Source organism: Solanum lycopersicum, chromosome 3 (assembly GCF_036512215.1).
Source record: "Solanum lycopersicum chromosome 3, SLM_r2.1".
NCBI lineage: Eukaryota > Viridiplantae > Streptophyta > Magnoliopsida > Solanales > Solanaceae > Solanum > Solanum lycopersicum.
The window spans coordinates 51,329,104-51,342,066 of record NC_090802.1 but is presented as its reverse complement, the minus strand read 5'-3'; the positions used below and the strand labels follow the sequence as shown (position 1 = coordinate 51,342,066).

The following is a 12,963-nucleotide window of genomic DNA, read 5'->3' as shown; positions in this document are numbered from 1 at the left end:
ATTTTATACAAAAAACTCTTTATTTCTACATATATATATATATATATATATATATATATATATATATATATATATATATATTATATTCTGTAGCAAAGTTAATGGATGCTCGAGCACCCGGCAGACTCCATGTGGGTCCGCCAAATTTGTTAATTTATTTTTGTCATTTTATTTTCAACAGTAATTTATATTATTCGTGGTATAATACACCAACATGTATTACTTAAACATTTGTCTCACTATTTTGTTGACGATTATATATGAAAAAGAACTCTGGTGAAATATGTCTATCTGATCTCATTTGATGTATTATTTCTTTGATTAAGTTATATTGCAATATTATCTTCGTACATGTGATTGGAATACTCGTTTTTAGAGAAATCTCTCATTTTTTACAAATATAAAGAATCATTGATCTCAATCAAACACACTCTCGACTTGCTTCATGAATAAATATTATTTTAAGATATTGATGTGTCTCCACACGTAAACAAATAACTCATTTAAGATCGAACATTTGCGGATCAATAAGTATCTTGCATATGCACATTATATTAATAACTTATGACCTAAATATATAAAGAAAATATTATTTTATGACAATGAAAATCCGCAGGCGCTACATTTTGTGTGACAGGTAAAAACATCCTCCTATGCAATAATTCGCAAACCATATAGGAGAGGTAACCCAATTTATTTATTTTTTTGATGAGAATTGATTCTACATGAGTTTTAGGGTTTTGGACAGCAACTCAGTAGTTTGAGTTCATAGCTACTTTTTTCAAATCAAACATGCAGCCAGCCACTCCATCTTTAAGTCGTAACTTCACCATTACGTTGCGGTGTGCGATCAATCTTGTCGGCATTCCATTTTACTAGTGAGAGAGAGCCTTTGGATTCGGAGAGACTGAAAAATTGGAAGAAAGATATTTTTTTAAGTTTAGGAATTTAATTTAATTTTAACATTTTATTTGTTATATGGCAATTAAAAATAACGTAAAATTTGACGATTGAAATTGAGTGATTGTATCTCACATACCATCCATCACATGAGAAAGGGTTTAAAATAACGAATTTTCAACAAGTTCAGTTAGTAAAGTGTTAAGTACATGAGTTCACAATACAACTCTTTTACTTAAAAAAAAATTAATAATATTTATTTATAAAAACTCTTTCACATTTTTTGAATTAAAAGAAAATGAGAAATGCTTTGACAAGGATTTTTGCCCGACGCCGGTATGATTCAGAGGAATATTTGGCCATATTACGCCTAGAAAATGAATAAAGCTGTTTGGGAGAAGTACCAACTACCAACAGGTTAAAGAAAAGCGAGGTAACCTTATTATTCATTTCTAATTTGAGTCTTTTATGGAAAATTTGAGTCTGTATTTTAAGGTGATTTAGGAGTCTGTAGTTTGCCTAACGGACCTGTATATGGAAAGTTTTTAGTCAAAATTAGCAATATTTTAAGGTGATTTTGGAGTATATAGTTTGCATAACAACCTGTGTATGAATCTAGGGTACTTCCCAGCAGCCTCAACCTGTTTATTTCATTCATTTCACCAAAATGACTAAAAAGTAGGCTTCATTTGCAGCTGGTTTGTTTAAATATTGAACACGATAGTAGATGATAGTAAGATGAGCTTAAATGGAGCATCATCATCTTATTCAGTAGTCTGTACTGTGGACAGTGTACACAAGTCTACATGGGGTGGAATGCAGTGGTGGAGCTAGGATTTTTAATAAGGGGTTCAAAATATGAAGGACTAAACGCACGAACTAATCAAAGGGGGTTCGATATCTACTATATATACATAAAATATAATTCTTAACCATGTATGATAATATTTTCTCTGTCCCAATTTATGTGATTACTTTCCTTTTTAGTCCATCCCAGAAAGAATGAAAGATTTCTATGTTAAGTAACAATTTAACTATAAAATGTCTATTTTAATGAGATGATTTATAGCCACACAAATTTCTATAATACATTTTGGACCACAAGTTTTAAAAGTCTTTCTTTCTTAAATTCCTTGCCGAGTCAAACTACCTCACATAAAATGGAAGTAATATTTTCGGCCGAAGGGGTTCGGATGAACCTCCTAACAGAAGGCTGCCTCCGCCCCTGGTGGAATGGACAAAGCCACTCATTATGAGCAACCTGTTGGAATGCCAGTAGCATCAGAGGATGACATTAGAGCAAAGGAAATCTGGAGAACTATCCTTCATGCGTAATATGGATGGTCTGGTTGGAAAGAATGGAGGTGTTTTGAATTAAGGCCAAAAAGTCATATCCGTTGTTAATTTTTTTTTTAGACATTTGTTGTACTTTTTTTTCCTGGTGCAAGGCTAGGACAGCTGACATTTTTTGGCAATTTCTAGATTTCGTGAAAATGCTTAATTGAAATTGTAACAACTTCCCTACTTGGTACTAACTATTCAATCATCTTGCCTTGTAAAAAACGCACCATGTTATTTGGTACTTCCAAGTCAGTGTATCTTTGGATACTTGCCTGATATAGGTTCTACAATTTTTCTGAAGGCTAACTAATTACATAGAAAAATGGATGCAATAGGTGATATTTGTGGTGCATTGTACTTCTGCAGGGATTTGATATCACCAGATTATCCCGTACAGTGTGCGATGACAACTGTCTACCCTGTGCCATACTACTTGAATGATCCTAAGAATGTTGAGATACAATTATGAAATGGTATACTGTAGATGCACTTTCCTTGTCTTTACTTGTTGTCCTTTTTTTTTTTGTTTTCTTTCAGTATCTAAGAAAATTGCTTGACTGATTTTTAGGGCATCAATTATGAGGTCAATGACATTTTGACGGTGGACGGAGGTGGTTGTCGTGACTTCGTCTTCTATATCACCTCTTCTGTCAAAACGCCTGATGGTAAGGATGTCATTTTGACGGTGATCAGGCCGAAGGTAAAAGCTTTTATTGGTTAAGGCTGCTATCAGCAACATTATGTCATACATTCTATTTCTTCTGATATTTTTAGTGTGCTCATATTTCTTCAGATGCTTTCAGCATGTTTTATTTATAACCAGAGTCTTAATAGAATCATGTGTCTATGAGATTAGGCTATTGTACCACAAAATCAGTAATTGCGTATCAGAATGGATACCAGAGTTGCTTTGTCATGTTATGTAATTTGTATGTCTGGTAAATTTAACTGATAGTATGTGCTATCTCCCCTTTGCCAGTGATCTTTAACTTTTAGTTTAATGAACAAATACATTAATTTTGAAGGGGTAAATTTCAGTAAAAATAGCACTGCCCGAGAAGTTCTTTACTGCCTTTTTTCCTCTTAGCGCTGCTTTATATTCACCTTAAGGATGTTAAATAAGTGCTTGGGTAACTAGAAGCTTAGAGAGCAGTGATGCTCCAGTAGTTCCTAAATTGACGTGGAAATCTCTAGTCTGAAACGTGAGTTTGCTAAGTCGAAAACCCCCCACCTTATAGTAGGGTTCACCGAGATGGTTACTAAATTTATGATACTCATAAGTTTTACTCCGCCCAAGTAGATAGCTGAGTGGTCAAATGAACCGTGTTTGTGCCTTTTCTCCATCTCTCAACCTACCTTTTGCAAAAAAATAAATAAATATCATCTCCATTGTGATGAGCAGGCAGGTTTGGCTTTCTGTTACCAGGCAGAGCTTTTGAAAAAAAATTTTAGTAGATTTTGATTGCAATGGAGTTCACTGATTAATAATCAAAAATGAAGTTTGAGGTCTAATCGCAATGTTTTTTTGTTGTTATTGCTTCAATATGTGTATCCCTTTTTCAAACTATTTGGCAAAGCTTATTTAAGGTTTATTGAAAACAACCTCTCTATTTCTACGAGGTAGGGGTATGCGTACACTCTACCCTCCTCGGATCAGACCTCACTTGTGGGATTACAGTATGTTGTTGTAATTTAGGAAAGGATTCTTTTTTGAACATTGTTTAAAAGCGAACTTGGCAATTGTTAGTATGCAAATTTCTCATTGTTTCAAATCCATATCAAGCACAGTTTTCTTGCATTGTACACAGAGACTTCTAGCCACAATATGCAAAATTTTCTTGAATAATCTCACTTTGCAGTAGGGGCTTGCCTACGGACAAAGCTTTAATAGCTTGGTTTGCCTGTTTGACTCCATAAAAGGGGCTAACTTCTGAAGCCATGCTTACCTAGCAAGTCATCAAATGGAAATAGATGGTCACTTTTAGTAAGAGGACATCTTATTTTTGGGTATAGGGTAAGAAGGAACAAGCCACCATTTGTGCTTGTGTTCTTAAACGTAAGGAATATAGACCAATCAGGATGAGGCAAATTTTTCTTCCTCTAAAGGACAACAAGGAGATGTCAATTATAATTGCTGCAAGTTCCTGTTTGTTTAAAGAAACAATCTTTTGATAACCTTACCTGGTCTAACTTGGATTTTGGATCACTGTCAATCAAGAAGCTACCTAGGCAGCGTCCTTGCACCAGATGCTGCTGCAGCTGCATCATTATGTAAGGGGCTTTTTAGTTTATAATTATCTGGGCCTCCAAATCATATTTTTCAAAAACGATGTTACCAACTGAAATCTCTTTATGCCTTTTGAATAGCTCTCATAATGTTCTTTATTTAGTTTCAAATAGCCGGATTCTCTAAATCAAGTATGTATCTGGAAGATTCTGCCACTGAGCTTTTCTGGATTTTGCTCTATATCATGTGGAGTTCTATATTAGAAATCCAAATGAATTAAAAGATTCCGTAATTTTGCCAGCCTTGCTACAGCACTAAGTTAGATCCCTTGTATTTGGTGCTGGAAAGTCTGAAGCATTTCTGCATGCTGTCAACTATTTCTTGCCTGTGCTTTTTTCCTTTGATAAGGGATTTCTGGCTTGTATTCTCAAGTATTTATACCTAGTGATAAATGTCAGTTTAACAACTTCAGCTGGTGTAATTGGGTTAATTTTGCAGATTCAGTAAGTATCCTCATGACATCTTTGAAGTGTTAGGATTTGTTTAGTGCCTGAGTTTTGATGTACCTTCCTTTCTTTTTATCAAAAGATTAAAAAAAATCTTGATCCTTTGAGTGCTTCAGATCTTGGTCATAATTAAGCTCACCTCCTCTAATGTGCGGAAAACAAATTTGGTCTTATTACTCTATGGAGTTATTTTCTTGAAGATTCCGTAAATCATATGTAGGTTATGGTTCTCATATTTCATCTATTAGCAGTATTTCACTAGTACAAGCTTTCATTTCAAAGAACTATTGTCAAAAGCATCGCTGTATGTTGACGGAGTAGCTACATGGAGCATGGTATTCACCTAACTTGCATGGATTCACTTTTGATGTTGCACCCGTGTCATCAGATACTCTAAAAATACAGAATTCTGTTGACATTTTTGAAGAGTTTGAGCAACATAGGCTTTCACAAGTAGGGGAGCGTGTGAGTGGTGAAACACTCTTATTGAGTCTTCAACCTAGTTTCATACTTCATAATGCATTGCATTCGAAAATCTAGCTTACCAGTATAGTTAATACATTGGAATAACTTCTTGAAAACTTTTTGCATTCACTTCTCCTTAGGAATAACCTGATTCACTTTAGCAGCCTTTATCATGTAAGTAGTGGCTTTAAAACTCTATATGCAGGTGACCGTTGAACTGGATCAATGCTATATGCATTGAAGTCTTGCTTTGCAAAATAGATTCCCTCTTGTTCTTCTCCTTATATGAGTTCTTGGAGTCTCCGTTTGTGTTATCTTTCTGGATCTTCAGCTATAGTTGTGAGACGATCTTTATTAACAAAATTATACGTTTCAGGGATCATGCTGACTGAAGAATAAAGTCACTCTAGCGAGATCAATCTACCCCCACCATCAATGCTCAGACCTACGGATGCTCTATCTTGAGATTCGCTTTGACATAGTACCTCTATGTGCTGGTAAAAGCATAAGTTTAGCCAAAACATGATTATCATTTATCCTGTCAACATTGAGATGGCATTGAACTTGTTAATGCATATCATTCATTGTTTTTAACATTTTTATTTCACCCAAATTTAGTTTTAATTTTTGTGCAGATATAAGTATCTTATGCAATCTACTCTTCATCTCCCCTTGTTCTTGCACGTGAAACGTAGAAACATTTGTTCAGTTGGAAAATTAACGAAGTGGTAGTAAGAATGCTGCATTGCTACCTGGTGGTTTCGTTGCATTACGTAATAAACTTTGCTTTGGTTTCTCCTCCTTGGTATTTTTCGAGATCAAGCTGAGTATAATGCAGCATTATTAAGGTGGAATCTAAGATGTAATTACTATACAGTAACAGAATAAGTTTCTATGTTTAAAATCTGTTTCAAAGGAAATGTTCTGTTCAGTATCATAGGATGCCTGCATATGTACGTTGAAGTTTATCCTGTATAGATTTTCATTCTACTCATTATGTCAGTTCTCTTTTATCATTGTGTAGACTGTCTCTAGATACTTTATTTGGTTCCACTTGTAGATAAATCGCGCTCCCACTTTATGCAACTTCACAGACTGATGATCCTCATAGAACAGTAAAACATGGTCAAATAGAACTTAAGTATGATAAAATTCAAGTGATCATAGGGGGACTCCTATGGGTGTATGTTTAATGTCCCTACAACTTTTTTTTTCTCCAAACAACTCTATGAGTGACCTACAATGGCAATGTTTTATGATTATATGCTTTGAAAGGTTGAGCAGATAAAGTAGCCAAAGTGGGGAAGTGAAGGTTGTGATGATTAAGTAGACTTAAACGCTTAGTCCAGTATATATCCAAAGGATAGGAAAAAGTGAACAAACTTAAATATTTCTTAATATCAATGATTATTAGTTTGAAGTTTTTGGTCGTTAGGTTGGACTTCTTAATGGAATTTTATGCAACCTTGCTTGAAATTGTAGATATTAGATGGATTCCATGAAGACCTTTTGAAAGATAGCAAGAGGGAACTTGATGTAGTTTCGTAATCCTAGTCAATAATATGAGTGTTTTTGTTTGACTACTCGATTCTTACATAGATATTCTGATTGTGTATTCAATTTTTTTTCCTTTGATGATTGTGATGTTCATATCAGCTTTTGTGCACCTCAATTAATTCTACAGAATATCTATTACCTTCCACCAACAATAGATATCAGATAATTATGTCCACGGGACAAATGAGAAGATTGTGTATTTAATCTTCGAGAAAATACTTGTGAGATATTGTGCTAAGAGCTAATTCACCTTGGTAAAGTAGTGTGTTTTTTATCCTACTATTCAACTAAGTCCACCATGGTGAAATTAAAAGTTAAACAACTTTTAAGGGGTTTTACCCAAGTTGACATTTAAGCTAATTGTTTAATTAGATGGAAATTAAACCTGCCGTGAGTGTTTTGGCAGTGACACTTTTGTTCTCCACTAGCTATAGCTACTAAAAGCTTCACTTAGTGTTATGTATAGATCAATAATATTTCTCCACATCTATGAAAATGCTACTCTAGCATTCTTAGTTGCATGCTATTAGGCTTAATCATCCATACTCTAATTCATCTTATTTAATATAAGAAGAAAAAAATATGTTATTTTGAGTAAGACAAAAGGGCAAATAGAATTTAATCACCTCCCAAAGATGATATATGTGTAATGATTATAAATAGGAAAATAAGAACATAGTGATGCTTTTCCCTTTTCCATTAGCTAAGCATGTCAATTATATTTGGAGTAATTCCCAACAACCTTGTCAATTTAGTTTCCATCCCTTTTTAATTTATACATACTTTAGAAGGTCCAAATCATTTTCTTGTCTATTAGTAATAATATAAAATAAAAATAAAACTTTGGAAACTCATGGAGGTGGGATTTTCCACTACAATATATCTTCACCTTAAAGCAACTTTATTTTTATGATATAACATGAGTTGTAATTATATTTATGGGACCTTCTTTGAAATCCTTTTTTTTTTTTTGTTTTTGTTCTCATCATTCTCAAAATTTCTTACCGCACTCCCAAATAATTCAAAATGGGTGATTATGAATATGTTTGAAGAAGTCACATGCTTGCCTTAATTACTTTCTTTATTAATTACCTATCTAATCATCAAAAAGATTTAAACAAAGAACTCAATAACCTAACTCTATAATGAAATACTCCTATGTACAATAATAGATATCAACTATAAGAAAGAATAAATAATAGAAGTAATATTATTATATTATCGTTTGAGTATATTAAATATAATGCTTTAAAAAATGTAGACATTGAATAATAAGAATAAATTATTTTTTGATTAACTAAATTTAAATATGTATTATTGAGTAACTATTTTTAATATAATAAACAGATAAAAATAGATAGAGAAACAACCGGATAAGTGGGGAATGAATTTAGTTAGACTAAGGTGGAGGTAATATTAGGTTAGGGGAAATATTTTTTTGACTTAAGATAAGGTCTTTCACATGGCATTTCACTCACCTTCAAATCCTAATGATTGTGTTCTCCACTAATAGCAAAGGAAAATCGTTTTATGTAGATGAATTAAATTTAAGGGCCTACTCTCGATTTTTGTGTGTGAGAAAGATGAAAATTAGCCCTAGCATGGCCCAAAGTTGGAGGAAAGTTATGACTATGAAGTCAAACCACTAGGAGTCACCTTTAGTCATGCTTGGTTATGGTGTCTCTGTTTGGAGTTTACACTGTTCTTAGCAGCTTTTTTGTGCAGTGAAGTGGCTAGCCTTGTGGTCCTTTTTAGTACATATAGTCGATTATATGAATTTTTATTGATTATATTGTTCTTTATAATTTATTGTAATATTTATAGGTAGCTAGTGTCGATTTTTAATCATTTGGCGAATTTCATTATGCAGCGACCATCACCTTATCATGCAAAATGAAAGTAAAAAAGTATTAAAATTCATTAATATCTTCTATTATTGGAATGGTTATTTTTTTATATATATATATGAGTAAAAGATTTTTTAAAAAAGTATAAGAGTTAAAATATGAACAACTTTTTAATAGATAAGTGAGACTTGCTTAAATGGTTAAGCATTTTCGGTCTTTACCATCAATTCATTAGTTGAGCTTTCGAATCACGTCGGTAAAGAATAAATAGAAATACTATTGATTTTGTTGGACATCGTGAAAAAAAAAACATTTTAGCATGACTAACATTACCATATTCTTTTTAACTTTTCACCTGTAAGTATTTTTCTAACATTTGCTACGAGTGAGCAGCGATATTAGAGTCAAATTTATCGAAGAGATTTAACTAATTCTCATCCTCAAAAAATTGTATTATGTACATACATAAAACGACAAGACTATAGTTATTTTAATCTTCTTGATAAAATTTCTTCCTTTTATTTGAGTAAGTGCAAATATCACCTAACTAATAAAATTTAAAATCTCATCACAATTCATTTCCTAGATTTATAGATAATTAAGTACTTCATTACACTCACAAAAAAACTAATTAAGTTAAAAACAAATATAGACGGACATGGCTAACAATAAATTGGACCACAATGTTACATCTATATATAGCTAGACCTCCTAACAATATACTCTTTGTTTGTTCCCTATATTTGAGTATGTGCATGGTTTTGTGAGAAGGACAAAGTGCAATGTTTTGTCGTTTATTTTATGTTATTATTAAAACTAGTTAGTTGGAAATAAAGGAACTTTTACTCTCTTTTTTTTCCTTTTCATCATATAATAATGTGTTTTAAAAGTTTGTTTTTTTGTGTTAAAAGGTTAAAGGGTTAATTGTACCTTTTTACATTTTACTTCCCCTCAGTTACAGGCATTGTAATAGTTGTATTGCTAAATTACCTTTTGGAGATGTGATTATTCCGATAATTAAGTTGACAAATGACGATTAGTGGGCCATTTAAACAAAATGTGTACTAAAAAAGAACTATAAATATGCATGCACTTAGTGAATTTCAATTTTAATATGCATCAAAACATTCTATACCATCAAATTGATCACTACTTAAGAAAAGTTTAAAATTGATGACCAAAGATGATTTTAAAAAATTGACGTACTGTAGATTTTCTTAAATATAAAGACGATGGACGGCATAGATTTGGTTTTTTTTTTCACGAGATATTCATAAAGTAGTAGCTTGTAATTGAACACGGCTATTTTACTACAACATTGAGCAATTATATCACTGAACCACATAGGTTTTTGATGAAATACTTTTAATATTTTTAATTTAGAATAAAAATATTCTTTTCGTCAGAATTTCGATTTTAATATGCGTCAAAGCATTCTATACCATCGAATTTTAATATTTTTTTAAGCAGTGGATGTGACCCATACATCACAATATTTAGTTGATCGAGACACTATTTCACCTAGTGTGTTGTAAATAAATGACATGTTAATTGAGTACTTTTGACATGTTAATTGAGTACTAAAGTATTTTTCCAAACAATTTCTTCTGTTCGTCATATCTCAAGAGAAAAATACATAGTTGTACATCAATTTTTTTAAATTTTATACCTAAAATATTGAGAGCGTAAGTTTTTTTATATATACTAAATCACCTAATAATTATTACGAAACTTGTCTACAAATAGTATTAAACGTTTTTGACCGTTTACTCTTCGTCCTAACATATATAACAAGTCTATTAACTGACATATTAATTTTTTATATATAAATATTTTTCAATTTGGGTGGAGAGTACATTAATTTATATAGTGATACCACGAATAATTGTGGTTTGTGATAGTTTATATTGGAAACTCACTCTTAATTATATCATGTTTAATTTTTTGTTAGGAGGTAAGTTATTTATGTATTAAATAAATATAATATTTAATTTACAACATACAAATCCACATTATAAGTTAGGGGAATTCATAAATTATTTTATGCATAATCAAAGATAGAATAACTAATAAATTTGCACACAAAAATTATAAACAATAAATTTGCCTCCATAAAATAATAATCAAGATTGAAAAATATCGCAATAATCATAACATTTTATTTCAATATATAAGCGTCATAATCTCTATAAATTCAAAAACTAGCCAAGAACAAGATACATCGGACTCTTTGATAATCAAATATTTTAAGAAAATCCACAAGTCCTTTCATCATCAAGTCAAAATCATCCTAGTTCGTCAAGAAATATGTCACTAACAGCGTTGAATCACCGAATTTTTTTTAAAAAAAAAAGAATCAAGAGACAAATAGATTTGTACCTACAATGTTGGCTTGCAACATTTTTTCAAGTGATAAAAGAAATTTACAATCACAAATAAAATACGAATAATCATAAATTTTATTTATAAACATTATAGGTATGAATCTGTTTATTTCGAAGGCATAAGGAACAACAATTGTTATTGAGAGTTCCCATTAGGAGGAGGACATGCTCTATGTCCACTCACTCTGTTTAGTACAATATATGAAGCCCTTGTTTGAATGAGAGCTAAATGCTATTCATTTCACAATAAGAAATTTTTTCACATAGAATTTTATATGCTATTTTAAGTGAGAGTACGTTCAAAAATTCAAGGAGAGTGATCGGACTTGCTTGAAACAATTATAGGTGTCAAATCACCCATTTCCCTAGCAGAGCACTTTATCTAATGTGCACACACAGAGATGCCACTTTCGATGATGGATATCAACCCCTGTTTTAAAGTAGCATAGAGTTTTTTACCATCTTCTTGGTTGACTATATTTGAATCTTTGGAGTACTTTAGGATTATATTTTGCGTCAAGGATTTGTGCTTGTAGGCCGAAAAACTGAATATTGTACACCAACATATCTGGTGGTCGACAATCCTTCAGCCTGGGTAAAGATTGTTGTAGGACCTATAGTATGTAGGACATTGTCACACCTATAGTAGGACAGATTGCAGGGGCGGACCCATGTGAATTCGGTGACCCCTCTTGAAAAAAAATTACATTGTATATATAATTTAATTTTATGTATTTATGTAGATATATAAATTTGAACCCCCTCATCAACATCCTTTTAAGTTGACCCTACCGTCCAGGGTTCAAACCCAATTTTAGGACCAATCTTTCACCTATTTTTTTTAAAAAAAATAAACAACATGCTAATAGTAGATTTAAACCTAAAAAAATCCAAGTGTGCTAACAAGCTCCTATAACGGGATTAACTTTTTGTACCTATAAACTATATACTATTACTTTTTTGGAATTGTGTTTTGTTGGCTTATGTACACATTTATACTTTTATTTTTCGATCTCCTGAATGAAAATCTTGAATCCGCCACAAGGACAGTAGACTTGTCTCAATCTTCTCTTCTAAGATTTTCTCTGTAATTTAGAAGTTGTTAGTAATGTATTTCTCAAACTATGATAATTCGGACTTAAAGGATTTGTGATCTGTATTTGATTATAAAAAAGAGTCTAACATAAGTTCTTTATGAATATCCCAAGAATTTATCGAACTTCTTTACAAAAAATATATGATACCTTCATATAGGCATACCGCATACATCTGATAGAGTTTCAACTATATAGCTAAACAGGTCTTTTAGAATTTCATAAAATTTCAATATCTACTGTTACTTACATAAGTATTTTCATAATAATCTCCGTCTCCTTTATTAATACTTTCATAATTGAGGACAAATAATCCAAGGTATTTTCAAACAAAAAAGTCTTGCTTACACTATAATGGAAATAGGTTTATTTTTCCCCCTCCTTCCCTCCCTCCAAAATTTGAAAAAAGTAGTATTTCCCAAGAAGGAAAAAAAGAGATCTAGCAGCATCAAATTCAAATAAAGAATGTTCACTGAATAATATGTGGTTGAGCACTTGTAATTTTGTACCCCCATCACTACATCTAACATCAACATCAGCATGCATTCTCTTAGATACACAAACTCAAAACTACTCTGTTGGTAGCCTAGGCCACTGTGCCTCCACGCCACACATGCACCGAATTGATATTGGGTCCCTGCT

At 32.0% G+C, this 12,963-nt stretch overlaps 1 long non-coding RNA gene across 1 annotated transcript; it reads left to right on the top strand.

The window, feature by feature from the left end:
- Positions 1-291: 291 nt before the first annotated feature.
- Positions 292-6,430, top strand: LOC104646441 (uncharacterized). Its single transcript, XR_002027356.3, has 5 exons — positions 292-1,333; positions 2,608-2,714; positions 2,810-2,941; positions 5,816-5,936; positions 6,075-6,430. It is a non-coding gene; the product is annotated as an uncharacterized lncRNA (long non-coding RNA).
- The last annotated feature ends 6,533 nt before the right edge of the window (positions 6,431-12,963 follow it).